Source organism: Amphiura filiformis, chromosome 3 (genome assembly GCF_039555335.1).
Source record: "Amphiura filiformis chromosome 3, Afil_fr2py, whole genome shotgun sequence".
NCBI classification, from domain to species: domain Eukaryota; kingdom Metazoa; phylum Echinodermata; class Ophiuroidea; order Amphilepidida; family Amphiuridae; genus Amphiura; species Amphiura filiformis.
Genome location: NC_092630.1, coordinates 10,867,003 through 10,883,829, shown reverse-complemented (window position 1 = coordinate 10,883,829; position 16,827 = coordinate 10,867,003). Strand labels below are relative to the sequence as shown.

Below are 16,827 nucleotides of genomic sequence, written 5' to 3'. Positions count from 1 at the left end.
AAATTAATTTTTATTTTCATAAAGTGAACAGTATGCTGAATATATCAGCAATTCAAAAAGAGCTGGAAATCAAAGAAGACTTAACCATAAAGAAAGCAACTGAACTTTCGAGAGAGAGACCTTAACTTGGAGAAACTTTATTGATGGCACTATGTCAAACTGCTGACGAGAAGCGTTTATGATGATGATGATGATGAACATTACTTAGAGGCTTTGTTACTAGTATTATTATTATCATTATTGTATATCAGCATCATCATCACCATTTTCAGCATCAGCGTCAATGTCATCTGCATCATCATTACTCAGGTAAAGGAGCAACCTCAAAATTAAACCAGGTCTATGTGCCACCCTATCGAAACGTCAATGCTCCAAAGCGATTATAATCTTCAAATAAAGCAAATATAGATCAATTAACACTGACAAATTATTGGATCCGATGAGTGCTCAACAAATAGCATATCTACGTGAACATGACATTTGAGAAATATAGCAATTACCCACTATGACCTGTGCAATAAGCAGAATTAATGTTGTGCCTGCTGTAATTAATCATTTGCATTAACTGCTGCTTGCCTGCCTGTGACAAATCTGAAGTCACCCACTCCATGCAGATCCCGTTATTGTGTGAAGCACCATCACTGATGATTAAAAAATGAATAATACAGGGGTATGTATTTTTATTGTAGTTCTTTTTTCATACCCTAATTTTCAAGATGTTTATATTTCTGTAACTTGTTTTTCAATGAATAAACAGGCTTTTTTCTACCGTAACTTTTAAAAGTTATTTTTCTTTTTCTAGCAAAAATTAGGGCATTTTCAAGTTTATATACGGTACCCCTAAATATACACCAAGATTTTTGTGCAAGTATATTTGAATGTACATGTTGTTTAAGAAGGATCTGTGGTTCAAGCCAGGGAAAAGGTATAGTGTTTTAGTACACCACCTGGCAAACCTTGGCGTGGGAGGTTCCCAAAATAAATCACCTGACCCCCTCCCTCCGAGGCTACCCCAATGATTCTATCATATTGTAATGTACCATCCCACTAACCAGGATACATTTTATTGAAAATCTTACCTAAATTGAACTTGCAGTTCCTGAGATATAAACACCCTGGATATAAACACTTTCAACACAGACTAGATTGAAATACAAAAGATGTTGAAAACCTCCTTCAGCCAAATATCTCAAATATGACAAACTACTTATTACCTGACCATATCACATGAACAGAGATGTCACTATATTGCAAAGTGTTCCAACCACTTATCATCCCACTCTGACCTGAATAAGAAATGCAGGTATTCTGCTCAGGTGTTTAACTAGCAATATTACCTGTATAGTATGATCTTCACACAGTGCCATGCTGTCATTTTAATCAAAAGCTGCAAACAACACAGATGTTTTTTTATAATTTTGATCTTAAAACTGAAGACAAATTGCAATTAAATTGGCACAATTTACATCAAGAATTCCAGATATCTCATTTTCAGCCGACCTCTTTAGTGAGTGACATGTGTACGACAAAATGTGCACGTCGGAAGTACATAAAATCAGTAACTGATATTGATTTCTGTTATTTGCTATTAATATACCATATGACATGAAAGTAAAAAATGAAAATAAAAAATCTGACAGCTGCTGTCAAATAAAGTGGCGACACACCTTCATATCCCTCCAGGCCTCACGCAATAATGACATCATCATAACTGTGTCAAATTTCAATACTCAAATTATATTACATTTTTTATTTGCAGGGATGGAGACAAAATGGGTTAACATGAAGGGGTTTTTTATGGGGCAATTAAATTAGCATATAAATTTAAAAAATAATGATTTTTAATAAAAATTTGAAAATGGAAGACATAACCCAGGGACATAAACATGTGATAACATACTGGTATATCTGTAATGACAAGTGAAAGTTATTTATTATTATTTAAGGCTGAATAAAATTGTGTTGTACTGTGATGTGTTGGCCGCAAACCAACCATTCAAAATGAAAGGTTTTACTTTTGCTGCTGTTTGTTTGTTGATTTCCTCAAAATAAAATGCAACATGTTTACTGTATATAATGCTTTAAAGAAGGTAGGTGACATGACTTTGTACTTAAGCTATAAATCTTGGAAGAAAAAAAAGAAAGAGAGAAAACCCTCTCTACCACTGTTAGTGTTTTTTGTGTATCTCTTAAAAATAAAACCAACATCTTTACTCTTTATCTGTATGAATAATTCTTTGGAGGTGTGACCCAATTGATAGCCTTGCCCCCCATTTTTCAGCATCCAAATTTAGATTTTACTGTCAGAAGAAAGCTCATATTATCACCCCAGTAAAATTTGACACCCAAGATGTTTCATTTAGGGCGCAAAATTAGATTTCCAGGGGGGGCATGGGAGTTTTTTGAAAAAAAAAAACTTTGCCCACTAGTGAGAAAAAAAAAAAACTTTGCCCACTAGTGAGAAAAAAAAACAAACTTTGCCTCACTGATGAGTAAAAAAAAAAATTTCTCCCACCCAACTTTGTATAAAATTGTACATTAAAATTGAAAAAAATAACTTCGTTACCGGTTACTGGCAAGTAAAAAAATTTGGTGCTCTTGGAGGCAAAAAAAAAAAATTCCTTGTTACCGGGCGGCAAAAAAAAAAAATTCTGCCTGACCCAAACTCCCATGCCCCCCCTGAGAATCTAATGGTGCGTCCCTTAGATGGTGTGAACAAAAATGTGGTAAATTGTGGTAACCACAACAGCAAGTGTGTACTATGACTACTATCATATGATGCATGGTTATTTTCAAGTTTTTATCTTCTCATATCAATACTGCTGGAGCAATACAACTAAAATTTTGAAAACAAATCAATGGTAGGCCTCAATGTAGGGTAGAAAACAGAACACAGAAAATACCACATCGCTTTAAAAACAAGGAGCCTGATATCTCTGCATGACCTAGAAATCCTGCAAAGGAAAAAAAGAATGAGAAAAAAAAAACATTCTTAATTGGCTACCTCTACATTTAACCACTGAGGCCAACACAAACAGATAACTGCTCTTTTCTTTGAAACTTGACATAATTGAATATGAGCATTATTGAATTCAGACATACCATTAAGGAAAATCCTACCTTCAAAGTGGGCTATTCCAGTTGAAATCCATATTCCCCCTGTGAAAGACATCACCTTAATCTCTCTAACAGGGGCTGTAGATTTCAGATGGAGTCATCCATTCAGGGTAACCCCATTTGATATTCACACTCCCTGTGTGGAAGATTAAGGTCATGTCTTCCATAGGGGGTGTATGGATTTGAAATGGAACAGCAAACTTGATTTAATTGTCTGGTGTTTAAATGTGGCCATATTCTATTACAAAATATTAAATTCATCAGCATTTTGTTCTACTGATTAACATACCAAAAATAATGTCCCAATCAATAAAACATTACTAAATCTGCAGCACATTTGATGTAGTGCAAACCACACTATTAACAACTGGGTCAAGTCATCTCCAATTGAACAATTAGACAAAAATAACACAATTCTGTTCCATATGGTTCACTATAAATTTCCAATAACTTGGTATACACACAATCACTTCTTGCCTAACATGCCAGCATTGTGATAGACCACGGAGAGAGACAAATGACGTGCTTGAGAAACCTGCGGTTATCCAGTCAAATCAGCGACTCATCGGCGGTGTTCGGCACCAGTCGGTGCTATTCCTACAGATGTGGGACAGTCGGTCTGTTTGTGTATTAATACCAGAGTATAAAATGTCAAGACGTGCTGCACATCCTTTACAATTAATTTTCAAATGTAAATAAGTTTCACAAATATTCATTCCCTATGACTATCCATAAAATTAAATACACCCAAATATATTGTGGGTAGCACACTGATTTATTCACCCATAAACAATATAACTCAAAATAAACAATAAACAATCGCTACAATGCAAATCAAAAATAAACACACAAAATTTCAGGTTATACAATCAAGTGGTAGCCTTGCTTGGTGAGACAGCAATTCTCAAATGGAAACAGGTTTCTAAATGCTAGAAATATTAGCCAACCTTACTTCCCTCCATTAAAGTTAAAGCAATTGGACTGAAAACATTCTCAAACTTATACTGTTTGTTTGTAAATAAATCTCAATAACTGATTTTAAGATAACAAGTGAATAATTCAATGAAGTCAGCACAAAAACTTAAAGATACCACAAAAAGTTGATATAATTCGGCTAAATGTGCACAATTTCAAAAGCTAATTTTCAATTTCACTTTTTTTTCCTAGACAGGTTCAGCAAGTCATGCAATCAAACTGTTCTTTCTTTTCCCAGCCAGAATGACCCATTAATTTCTTTGCTTACCATTCTTCATCATTTTGTTTTTCCAATTTTGAATTCAATGTTACTTGTTAATTTGGGATGACATTATTTACTGTTGAAAAAATAACTGTAAGTAGCAATGCATGCCTATAATATATGTAGTACATTACCTGATTTTTATAAAACAAATAATACAAGATTCAACTTGTGTCAATAAGTTCATACATTTTAGTATATGTGTGAAGCGACCTGTAACAGTATTGCTATAAACACTGCCATTCAAATTCAAAGTCAAGAATTAAAGGCCCATTCAGTGATCCCAGCGTAGGTGTAAAAATATTAAAATTGTTTATAAATGGCCTTAGGTATTTTTGAAATGAAAGATTTGGCAAAAAAGGAAGGAAAAAACAGCAGTATTGACAAAGTTGAAGCCCTGTTCAAATACATGTAGCAAATTTCTCTATACAGATTTGTGTAAAATGTCTTCTGTTGTCTTTAATACACAGCTCAATCAAGGAAGCCAATTATCACATTTATATTTTTCATATATTTTCATAAGTCTTACAAACGTTTTGGGCATTATCCTCCTCCCAAGAAAAATCATGCACATGGGTCGGAAATGACACCCCTTATATCAATCAAGCCTTGAGATCTGCTTTATAGAAATCATAACATTCCTCTTGTAGGTCACCTTAATTTGTCTATATATTTGAATGCAAACTCCCCTAGGTCTACTCCGACCCACCTTAAGCTACCTGCAATTATCTAATCTGACAATTATTATTCTGTTATAAACACAGTTCCAATTTACGCTGAAAACACGTCGGATAGAGGCAGGGAAAAAGAAAATGTCGAATTTTTCAAGAAAAACATTAAACTTTGTGATTTAAGATACCCTTCAACTACTGATGTGACATTTAATTATTGATTAATAATTGTACCAGAGTCTAAATACATAGCAAAGTTATTTTGCATTCACCTTTTCTTATTTCATTTTACATGAAATTTACTTACCTAAACTCCACAAAAATTATGCATTAAACTTATATTTCATGAAATCTGCATAAAAAGTTCAATTCCAAATGAATTTACATAATAATAAATAACAAAAGCCTTATGCATTTTGTTGTGAAAATAAACTGGCTCTTGAAAAAATAAATTATTCGACAAATACCTGATGTATTTAAACAGATGGGATATAAATTTCTAGCAAACAGCGAATCGGTTCAGTAGTGGCATGAAGTTGCCAGCATTCACGGTAAATTTAAATGCCAAGCGACAACCTGCAGCTTGTTTGATCACGATCATCAATTCTTGTAAATGTCTACTCATCTTCCCTTTCTCCATGTACACATACTCACCTTGCTTTTATTATGGGGAATTAACAGGGGTGAGTATTGCATGTTGTTAAACACACATATGTTCAGATAACATAAAACTTCATGTCCTTTCCACAATGTATCCACGGCCACCTTGCTTTAATTATGGGGCGTTAAAAAAAAGGTTGAGTGTTGTGAAACAACAACCATATATAGTCAGGGGTCCTCAACAGGCAGCCAAATCTGGCCTACCAACCACTGATATTTGGTCCTTGAACACCACTAAAATGTAAAGGAAAACATAAGAAATGGGGGTTTATTTGGCCCTCAAGCGTGTACATTGTATGTTCAACTGGTGGCCTCTGGGCCAAATCTGGCCTACCAACTACTAATATTTTACCCTTATACATCTCTAAAATGTATATAAAACAAAACATAAGAAATGGGGGTTTATTTGGCCTTCAACCACATAAGTTGGAAAAGTGTTTGGCCCCATTGTGGCCCTGAAATAAATAAAGCCGAGTATAGGTTTTGGTAACATACACTATAGGCTATTTGTACTATTCAATTATTCATAGGTCTTTCAAGAAAGTGAGCTGCATTTAGAAATGATAGGGACAAATTCAGCAGTGTGGACACGTAAATCAAGATGACCTATCTACAATGGTACATAACTTATACATGTTCAAATACTACTATACATGTCCTATCTACCTGAGTAAAGAACATATTTAGCTTCTTAGAATCATGGCTCTGATATATATCATAGTTTTGTTCCACAGGTTCAACAGGCTGACTCATTCTTTGTTTATGATAATATCATAACAAGATGCATTGATCAGCAATTCAAAGTAGTTTATCAATTACTTTTATCAGAGGTAGATAGCATGATTCAGTATCATCATTGTCAGGTAGGCAAAATGTGTGTTTCCAAAATATTAACAAGATGCATTGATCAGCAATTCAAAGCAGTTTATCAATGACTTTATCAGAGTTAGATAGTATGATTCAGTATCATCAATGTCATCCAGGTAGGCAAAACGTGTGTTTCCAAAATATTAACAAGATGCATTGATCAGCAATTCAAAGTAGTTTATCAATGACTTTATCAGAGGTAGATAGTATGATTCAGTATCATCATTGTCAGGTATGCAAAATGTGTGTTTCCAAAATATTAACAAGATGCATTGATCAGCAATTCAAAGTAGTTTATCGATGACTTTATCAGAGGTAGATAGTACAATAGTACATGTATGATTCAGTAGCATCATTGCAAGGTAGGGAAAATGTGTGTTTCCAAAATATTAACAAGATACATCGATCAGCAATTCAAAGTAGTTCATCAATGACTTTAATCAGAAGTACATGTAGATACTATGATTCAGTATCATCATTGTCAGGCAGGGAAAATGTGATGGTTCCAAAATATTAACAAGATGCATCAATCAGCAATTCAAAGTAGTTCATCAGTGACTTAATCAGAGGTAGATAGCATGATTCACATAGTCAGTTATCATTGTCAGATAGACAAAGTCTGCACCTGTTGTGACTTTTATCGAAGAAGATACCAAAAATGGATGCAAATTTTAAGATACATGTAGTTCTAATTGATATGATATTGATCATAATAGAAGAAAACTGAATAATCATAATGTAACCTATATCAACACAAGCCATGTATGCTAATCATTGTCAATGTAACAAGTTAAACTGCTAAAACATATTTAGTACCTTGCATTTCAATTTTAAAATAAGGTGACCACATAATTTAGTAAAGGTTTTGTTGCTCATTTGTTTGATTTTTATTTCATATTTGGAATCACCAACTCTTAGGTATTGTGTTGACTTTAGCAGATGCTATGTGGTTGAGGAGAAACAAAAATTATAAATCTGATTTGAATTTTTTTAAATGTTGATTTAAAAAAAAATCAGCATCCCTGTTAACTGAGCAACTTCATCCACTACAACAAGGACTACATTATTTTCTATATTCTTGCAAATTAATAGTTCAATACGTGGGTGTTCCCTGTTTTGATAAAGCCAGATGGTCAACTTGTTAGAAACAAAGCAGCATCGTTTAGACTAATTAAGCCAGGTCTTCATTTGAAATATCTAATTAAAATAGATTCTGTGCAATTGTTATCAGTATGGCGTAGATTGAATCAGTGCCTATTGTTGAAACAATGGACTTGTTGTCCACAAACAAATTACATTTTAACGTTTTTGTTGACCTTGTTCTGTTCACAAAATATATAAAAGAGATGAATTTCAACGAAATCCAAAACAAAATACCTCAAACGTGCTTGGAAGATGACAGTGATTACACATAACAAAGGCTTCTTACAAGGAAGTCATTATTGATTACTTCATCAATAGCGTTATCATCAGAAGATAGCACAAATTGCTTTTGTTATCACTAATTTGCCCATTCCCTATTACCATTTACATGTAAATTGACATTAGTCATTACAACTTAGACGAGTAAAAATGATAATCAATATACTCTTTCTGATGTTATATAAATATTTTTGGATTCATAGATAAAATGTCAAACCGATCCAATCACATTGTCTTCATTTATGAGTTTTCAACAACCAGTATAAAGTGCTTCTTGTAAATGGCTTTTCAATGCAGACTTTTTAGTGATGATAAGGTTTGAGTGGGAGGGTGTAAAAAGATCATGGCAATTGAAGCATGGACATGTAAGACGACCAAAATATCATGTAAATACACCACACAAAGGACTTTGGGCAGGAAATTCGTTTGAAAAGGTTACAATATTAATAAAGACCTGTTATAATGCTAGCACTCAAACCACACAATAAATGTGAAATGTCATTTTCTTCCCTTGATACTACATAACCTAAATTACCTAAAATGGTAATATCCTAAATGGTTCAAAAACAAAAAATGGTTCAAAAACAAGTCATTTCAAATGTAATTTTCTGTTCAACATGTGGAATCATTCAGGTTAGACAAATCTGAAGGGTATTCTTAATATTCAATAATATAAAAAAGATGTAAAAATAAAGAATTTAGTCACATATATAAACAAAGAACAACTACAGAAATAAATTGTAAACACAAGGACCCATAATGTGTACACAAATTTTCGCGGCGAATTTGTTTTGCATCCAAGTGTTTGTGAACGGTCCCTAAGTAAGTAATATCTTTGAACCTCAACTGAAACCATTGGAGACAAATGAGTACTTCCAGTAAAACAATTACATCCGGTCAAGATTCCCACTCCAAACAGATGGATCAATAACATCATCAACGCTTTGACAAAGCTAAAAGGTTTCTGGTGAAACTGTCAGTAGAAAAAAACGTAAGTCTTTCTTTTGGTCTTGACAAAAAAAATCTAAACAACTAATGTAGGTTGTCTGTTTCACCTTTCTCAGAACAAGGTAGGAAAAGCCGACCAAAATTAGTTGAAACTTATTGGACACAAGAAAGATGACAGCTGCACAAAGAAGTGTGCTGTAAGGTCTCTATGATTAAAATGAGAGACTACTTAAATGGATATCAATTGTCAGTTGTGTTAATGACCACAAGGGAACTCACCTTTGAATCTCTTTGATATTATAAGTGAAAGATGAACTCACCTTTCAATCTCTTTGATATTATAAGTGAAAGATCTAGTGCTGAAAAACAAGTGTTCTTCCCTTGACTAAATATTTCCCTGCAGTAAAATCCTTGTTACGAATACTGACCATCAATAAACCCTGATCAGTCTATAATGTATTGATTATGGACACTGGACAGGTATATCAACCAAATATTTTAATTACTTATTTCTAGGAACCTTTAGCATGGGTCAGATCTTATTGGCCTTGACCACCCGCTTGACCAGTGCCACAACTGCATCTGTCTGTGACCACTGTGAATGTCACAAATCTAGAGATGAGATGGTTCAGCATGAAAAGGGTTAACAAACCAAAAAACAGTTTTGCTTCCTGTGCTGTAGGTGGCTTGAAAACAAGTTTTTTGTTTCTTTTTTTAAAATTTTATCAAAGTTTTTTTTATAATTTTTTGCAAAAAAAATAAGAAAAAAGTCTAGAGGGTCGGGCCTATTTTTAGGGTCGGTCGGGTTACGCCAATCAAACAATATTTTAGGCCTAATATATACCTCGAATCACAAATATCTATTGTCAAATTAGTGCAGATTAGGTTAGATATTAAAATTGAAAGTTTTCAGAAACATTATAGATTGATTTCAAAGGATCCACTGATTTCATATTGCTTGTAAACAAATTTCTCAAATTAACACATGAATGCTCAAATGGCCTACTATATCTGAAACAAACAATGCTGATTTTTCTTGGTTTTGAATGCCAGTTTCATAGAATATGCACTTTGAGGGTTTCTTTACCCGATGTCGATTTGTACTGGTGGAAAAGAAACTGAAGACCCACATTAATTCCCATTCATAATGACACACAATATCTATTCATTTGATACCTTGTAAAATGGGCTATTCCAGTTGAAATCCACACAACCCCTGTGGAAGATTTTGGAAGTATCTTCCACAGGGCGAGTACGTTTTTCCAAATGTGATTAGTCAGGGTTAATAATTTTGAAACCCATACTCCCCCTGTATTAATATAGCTCTATCTATATCTTCCACAACTGGAGTGAGTATTTCAAATGGAAGTTACCCAGCTGTCTATTCTAGTATTCTATTTGAAACTCATACTCCATCTGTGGAAGACTTCAGCTAAATATTTCACAGGGGTAGTGTGGATTTTAAATGGAATACCCTAATGCAACAGATGGGTAGATTTTTCAGAAACAACAATTTGAAGCAAAACTTTTTAACAAAGCTCTCTATCAACTGTATACACCATATCAAACAGTTCACATGCGCATATTTTGAGGGGGCCTGAGCCCCCGGGGGACGAGCAGGGGGAGGCAAAAAAGAAGGGGCGGCGGAGGATAAAGGGGCGGCAAGAAGAATAATTTTAGAAAAAAGGGCAGGACTGATGGGGCAAAAAGAAAAGTTATCAAGGAAAAAGGGCAAAAAATTAATGAAACTATACCTTTTTGACTGTCAACAGCTCAAAGCAGTGTGGGTAATGAGGGGGGGTGTAACACCTGTAAAATTTTACTTTAAAAAATTGGTGGGTAGGCCAAGGACAGGCAGGAACTCAGGTACCCGAGATTGTTGAGAGCCTTGCGCTATGTGACTTAATTTCAGCATTGATGAAAATCCTTACAACCATGAAACCAACCTCTGACCAGAGCTTTAAAAAGCCATTCAATACTCCATTTGCAAAGCGAATAAACAGACTCTTAATTGGAGTTGGATTCAAGTAACAAACCAAACTATCCAACTGGACATTTTAAGCTTATCAAAATATCGACTTTATCTTGCTTTCTATTTTATGAAAGATTAGGATGGCTTATTATGCTGCTGCCTATTACTAGGACAAATGACAATTCAATATTCTCATACGTATGCGAGAGGAGGGGTACTATGCTACTTCCTATTACTAGTAAAAAACAAGATAGTATCCTCAGAGTCCTTATATAAACATTGAAGCTCATATGTTAACAGCATCAAAAGATTTCACATCACCAAATAATGTCTCTTGTGGGATTCTATAAATCAATATTAAAAACCAAAAAAATTGTGCAGATTTTGGGAAAAATTTGTGCCAGGTAATAAATGTAGGCTTGAATCTAAGCATCTGCCAAGATTGGAAAAGATTCTGGGCTTTTAATCAGATTTTTCATGTATTTCTCAAACCGGCTGCTTCTAGGTAAAATCACAAGTGCTTCTATTTTGAAAATTGGGTGAAAAAAGTGTATTGCATTTGTGGTCCGGTAGCTCGAAAATTCAATGGTCACCAATATATTTAATTTAGTTTGTTACTTTGTTTACTTGCTTGCTTGTTTGTCAGTCAGGAAAACATCACTTTGAAAAATTGAGTCGCTTCGTAAGGTAGGTAGAGCCATTTGAATAGAGGCCATTATGTACACAAAGTATAGGGAAATTTATTACTATTGTGCACCCTCAAGGGAGAGTACGTGTGTGAGCCTATACGGAAGACGTTTTGATTCAGCAAGTTAGACCTGTGCCAAACAAGTTTTGATTAGCATTTGCATATTGACTGATGAGGTGTTTTTGATTGTAATTCATATAATTTATAGCTAAAATTGCAGAAAAAAGCAACATTTACTAGGCTACCAGTGCTAAGGTGAGTTATGGCCCGAAATTGGAGACTTGGAGAAATATCAGTATAGAGGCACTGTTAGGTCAATACATGAACAGGTAAGCTTACCTTTTGTGGGTGTGTGTGTGTGTAAGGTAGGCTAAGCTTAATTATGAGCTATTATGACAGGCAGCCAAATGGAGATGGAGAAAACATCCGTATGGTGGCACTGTTATGAAACTGCCTGGATTGGGGGGGGAGGTGGTGGCTAGGCTAAGCTTATGATTTCACCAACATGATCAAAGACCCATGTAATTCAACACTTGTATAATTCATGCATTGCCTTTGTGGTCATGTTTTCCCTGCTTCTGTCATATCTGTGTGTCTGTCTTGCTGTCTGTCATAAGTTTAGCCTGCCTACCCCTCCCCCTCCTACACACACATAAGGTAAGTTTACCTGATCCAAGACCTGTGTCATGAGCTCCAGCAGCCTTTATGTTTGTTTGTTTGCGTGCATTACCAAATTAACTTCATGTCTCAGACATTATAGGCCTACAGATTGGGATCAACATTGTCAAAATAAATTGATTTTAATTTGTTCCATTACATGTGCTATCTACAGTAGATAGCACATTATTTGAATTTGGCGCCAAGTTGAATTTGGCCCCCAAAATGTCAACTTGTGATCGGTCACTCAAAGTGAAGTTATATAATGTTAATTAGTATCAAAACTCTTAGGAAATTATAAAATCAAACATATTGAGGTCCGTGAAGATTTCACATCACCAAATAATGTCTCTTGTGGGATTCTATAAATCAATATTAAAAACCAAAAAAATTGTGCAGATTTTGGGAAAAATTTGTGCCAGGTAATAAATGTAGGCTTGAATCTAAGCATCTGCCAAGAGTGGAAAAGATTCTGGGCTTTTAATCAGATTTTTCATGTATTTCTCAAACCGGCTGCTTCTAGGTAAAATCACAAGTGCTTCTATTTTGAAAATTGGGTGAAAAAAGTGTATTGCATTCGTGGTCCGGTAGCTCGAAAATTCAATGGTCACCAATATATTTAATTTAGTTTGTTTACTTGCTTGCTTGTTTGTCAGTCAGGAAAACATCACTTTGAAAAATTGAGTCGCTTCATAGGTAGAGCCATTTGAATAGAGGCCATTTTGTACACAAAGTATAGGGAAATTTATTACTATTGTGCACCCAAAAGCTAAATTAATTTTGACATGAATATGGATGTATGCTTTACATATTAAAATTTGTCAAAAAAATCGATCAGTCAATAATGGCAAAGTCAATTTACATGCAAAAATTAAAAAAGCAAAGAAACACATTTGCGTTCATTAATTATGTACCAAAATTATACGACGACCTTTCACAAAAGGTCAATGCATATTGGCATGGAATTGGTATGGGGCCACAGTCATGAGAGGAGTTTTTCTTTCACTGAATTCATATTTTCCATTTTAAATATAGATCAATGATACCATGGAAGTACTAGACTGTGATACCAATTGTAAGATCAACACATGCAGACAAGACTAGGCCCCCGCCTAAAAAGTAAACATTTAGAAAAATCAGGTCAAATTTTCTAAAAATGTTTTAAAATGTCACATGAATAATATTAAATGAATTGAATATTATACCAAATCTATTTTGTACCTCCTATAAAATATTATTTATAGAATTCCCATTTTACAGAAACCATAAACAGCTCATTTGTATCGGAAAGGCCAACATTGGGCTATTCCAGCAAATAGATGCACACCCCCTATAGAGGAGTTTCGGATATCCAGACTTTTTGTCCAGTCGTGACTGTTGGAAATCCAGACTTTTAAAGTGCCCAAAGGCAAAAAAATCCGGCAGAAAAATAGTTTAAAATCAGAAATCCTCAATTTGAGAGCTCATTTTCAACATTTCCGTGATTTTTCCTTCATTTTATCGGATTTCCAAGCTTTTTCCAGTTACATTGGCAACTGGAAATCCAGTCGTTTTCAGAAAGCAGACTTGGAAATCCGGACATTTCTTTGATTGAAAATTTACTCCTCTATAGGGGGTGTGCGCCTATTTTCTGGAATAGCCCATTACTTACTTAATCTTTCTGTGCAGAATTAGTCATTAAACACCCCCACACTCCCTGCATGATATAACAGATACACCACACCACACTGTTATCACAATGTGCTTAAAAACTGCTATCTTACGAAGATAGCAAAATAGTGACGCACATTACACTATGGGTAGTCATTTTAAAAGCCTGTATAAGCTATGTACACTGGGGACAATTTTATCAGGATAATCATTGCATCAATTTAGGTTAATCAACACATACACCGCTGAACATTGGTGAAATGAGCCATCACTATGGACCACAATGGCCTCATCCCAATGACATAGTTCAATAACCTCAATTAAACAATCATAGTGCAAAATTTGACCTCAAGTTTCACATTATGAGTTTTTGTACCCAAATTTTCAAAGGTCATTCAATAATGTGCAAATGTATTGGGGTTTAAAGAACTGTGCCTTGATAGATGAGCATGTTGTGGATCCTAGTACATGATGGAGCATACCATCATGTGACTAAGCACAACGCACACTTGGCTATGTAATGGCTGCATATTCTTAATGTTAATAATGCAGTGTCTATGTGTATTTAGCTTGCAGTACAGCTCATATCATATTGAATCAGGAATACAGCTACACTGCAATTTTGGGATTTTAATGCTGTATCAGGTGGTTGATAATGCAATGTATTATTTGTACGTAACAGACAATAAGACGTGCGCATTCCTGCACACACACACTCACACTTACCTCACAGCCGTTCACGGTTGTCCAAAAAAATAAAAAATAAAATCCCTCTTCCACCACCTTTCGCACCAAAATGATTGTGCGAATTATTCCTTTGTGGTTAAAATCCTATTCCTTTTCTGGTATAGATCCCACGTTTGAATAAGTAAAAAAAATCACTATTTTTAATTCTGATGTGCTCAGATCTCAGCTGGCTGATGCTATTTCATGATGGCGACTGTTCTATGGCGTCAAAATGGCAAGATGGCTGAATTGAGTCTCATTAATTTTTAGTGGGTTTATGAGCAGATAGGGATGTTCCACTACATGCATAGGGATGAGGCTATGAGTCATTCATAAAGTGATTGCAAGCTGAGTGTATTCGTTAAGTGCTATTGTAAATTTAATAATAAATGGAAATAGTCCAACCTTTGTACAGGATGAAAGTGTAGCAACAAATGTGCACTATTATTAAGAGTGAATTTTATTATCGTCTCCTGACATGCCATAAATCTGTACTATAATTAATTGTAAATTTATTTCATTCATCAAATTGATGATCCGTACAATTGATCAATGTCATGACGCACATTGTATATTTCGCTTGTTTACCTTTTCATCGCATATTGAATATTGAATGTTTCTTTTAAGTTCTAGTTAATTTAATTAAATAATAGTTGTCTAATTTTGGAAATATCAAAGAATTAAAGTATGAATTTTCATAGAATAGATAGGAATGTAATATTCTATAAATGTTGTGAAAAATTGTTCAATTTTATTTTGAAAGAAAATATATGATGGTTTCATTCTGGATGCAAATTACAACAGAATATGCTTAGGTTGTCTCTTGAATGCTAAGTGATATTGGATCAATCCCATCCTTAAATAGGTAAAGAACTGCCAATCGACGGTCATACCCTGGTCATGTGTGCATTAAATTAACACCCAGCTCAAAAGTAGTTATTTGGTTAAAGTTTGTTTGTATGCGGGTATGGTACTTCTAAACGTTAGCCAGATTCATAATTTTCTCAACAGTAAAAACAATATGTGATGCGATCAAGCAAAATCAAAAGATATGAGCAATGCAATTAAAGACTTTCCAAAACAACAGGAAACAAAAGGAAATATTTCAGGGACAGACTTGGGTTTCTGTTTTCTACTGGCCTGGAGGGCCAGTGAAATGGCAAATCTAGTAGCCCTGCAATACATTTACTGGCCCAGCTTTTTTCAATATGTTCTACTGCAAAAAAAAAAAGACCTTTTTTTTGGTGTTTTTTTGAGGGGGAAATCTATATGAATATGTCGCGAATTTAAAAAAAAAGTCAAAATTATATGATATCAGAAGGACACTCCTCGTTTTCAAAATGCAATTTGATATGTCTGATGTGCCCTCAGGTCCCACAAAAATATGTGAAAACATTGCTATCCGATCCCTTAAATTCAAGCAAACCTTAACATTTTTATCTGTTTTGTAGGCCTACTGAATGTACTCAATGTAGAGAGTGTAGTCCCAGGGTTGAGTCAGTAGTCCTGCCTTTTTTTAGTTCCAAAAGTTCACAAAGGTTCAAATATGCGTTTTTTGTGGTATCGCTATCATCATTAGATAGAGCACAAAAGAGATTGGAAGTAGTACGTAGGCCTACTATCGACGTAAAAAGCTGCCGTATATTTCCAACTTGCTAGCAACGCAAGAATAAGAATATATAGTACGAAAAAACAAATGTCCATCACTTCTACTTGGCTCAAAAATCTAGTGGCCTGCCAGGCCAGTGTTGTTGAAAGCTTACTGGCCCGATGCAAAATCCACTGGCCCCGGGCCACCACTTAAATCTGCCCCTGAAATATTTCCTTTGTATGGCTATATCTCAAAATCAATATTCAGTTCATATTTTAGATAATTTTGCCAAGTTAGAGAATGAACAATATGAATTTTTGTTTTATCCTCCAATTTGCCTAATGTGAGCAGGGTGGATGACAGGCACGTCCAATATTTTGAGTAGTGGACGATAAAGCAGCTGGTTGTAGGATCATCTACAGTCTGAAAGACGACAACCGTAATCATGAGATTGTCCAATCAGATTATGTGTCTATGAACTAGACCACTCCCACTGACTAAGAATGGCATATTAATTCTCTACTATGATGGTACATGTAAGTACAAAATAAGATCCAGTGGGGTGTAGACTTTGTGCTTTGGATAATTCAAAGGTACAGGCTCAAAATTCAAAACCATTTT

The 16,827-nt window shown here is 34.6% G+C and overlaps 1 protein-coding gene across 3 annotated transcripts in view; it reads right to left on the bottom strand.

The window, feature by feature from the left end:
• The window catches only part of LOC140148022 (synaptotagmin-1-like), an 85,891-nt gene that overhangs the window by 58,359 nt on the left and 10,705 nt on the right, over window positions 1-16,827 (bottom strand). The window contains exon 1 of one of the 3 annotated variants that reach the window (XM_072169851.1): window positions 14,616-14,851. The exons of the other annotated variants lie outside the window; for them this stretch is intronic. The gene's annotated coding sequence lies outside the window, so the exon portion shown is untranslated. Of the gene's footprint in view, window positions 1-14,615; window positions 14,852-16,827 lie in introns of those variants that run through there. 3 annotated transcript variants of the gene reach the window in all.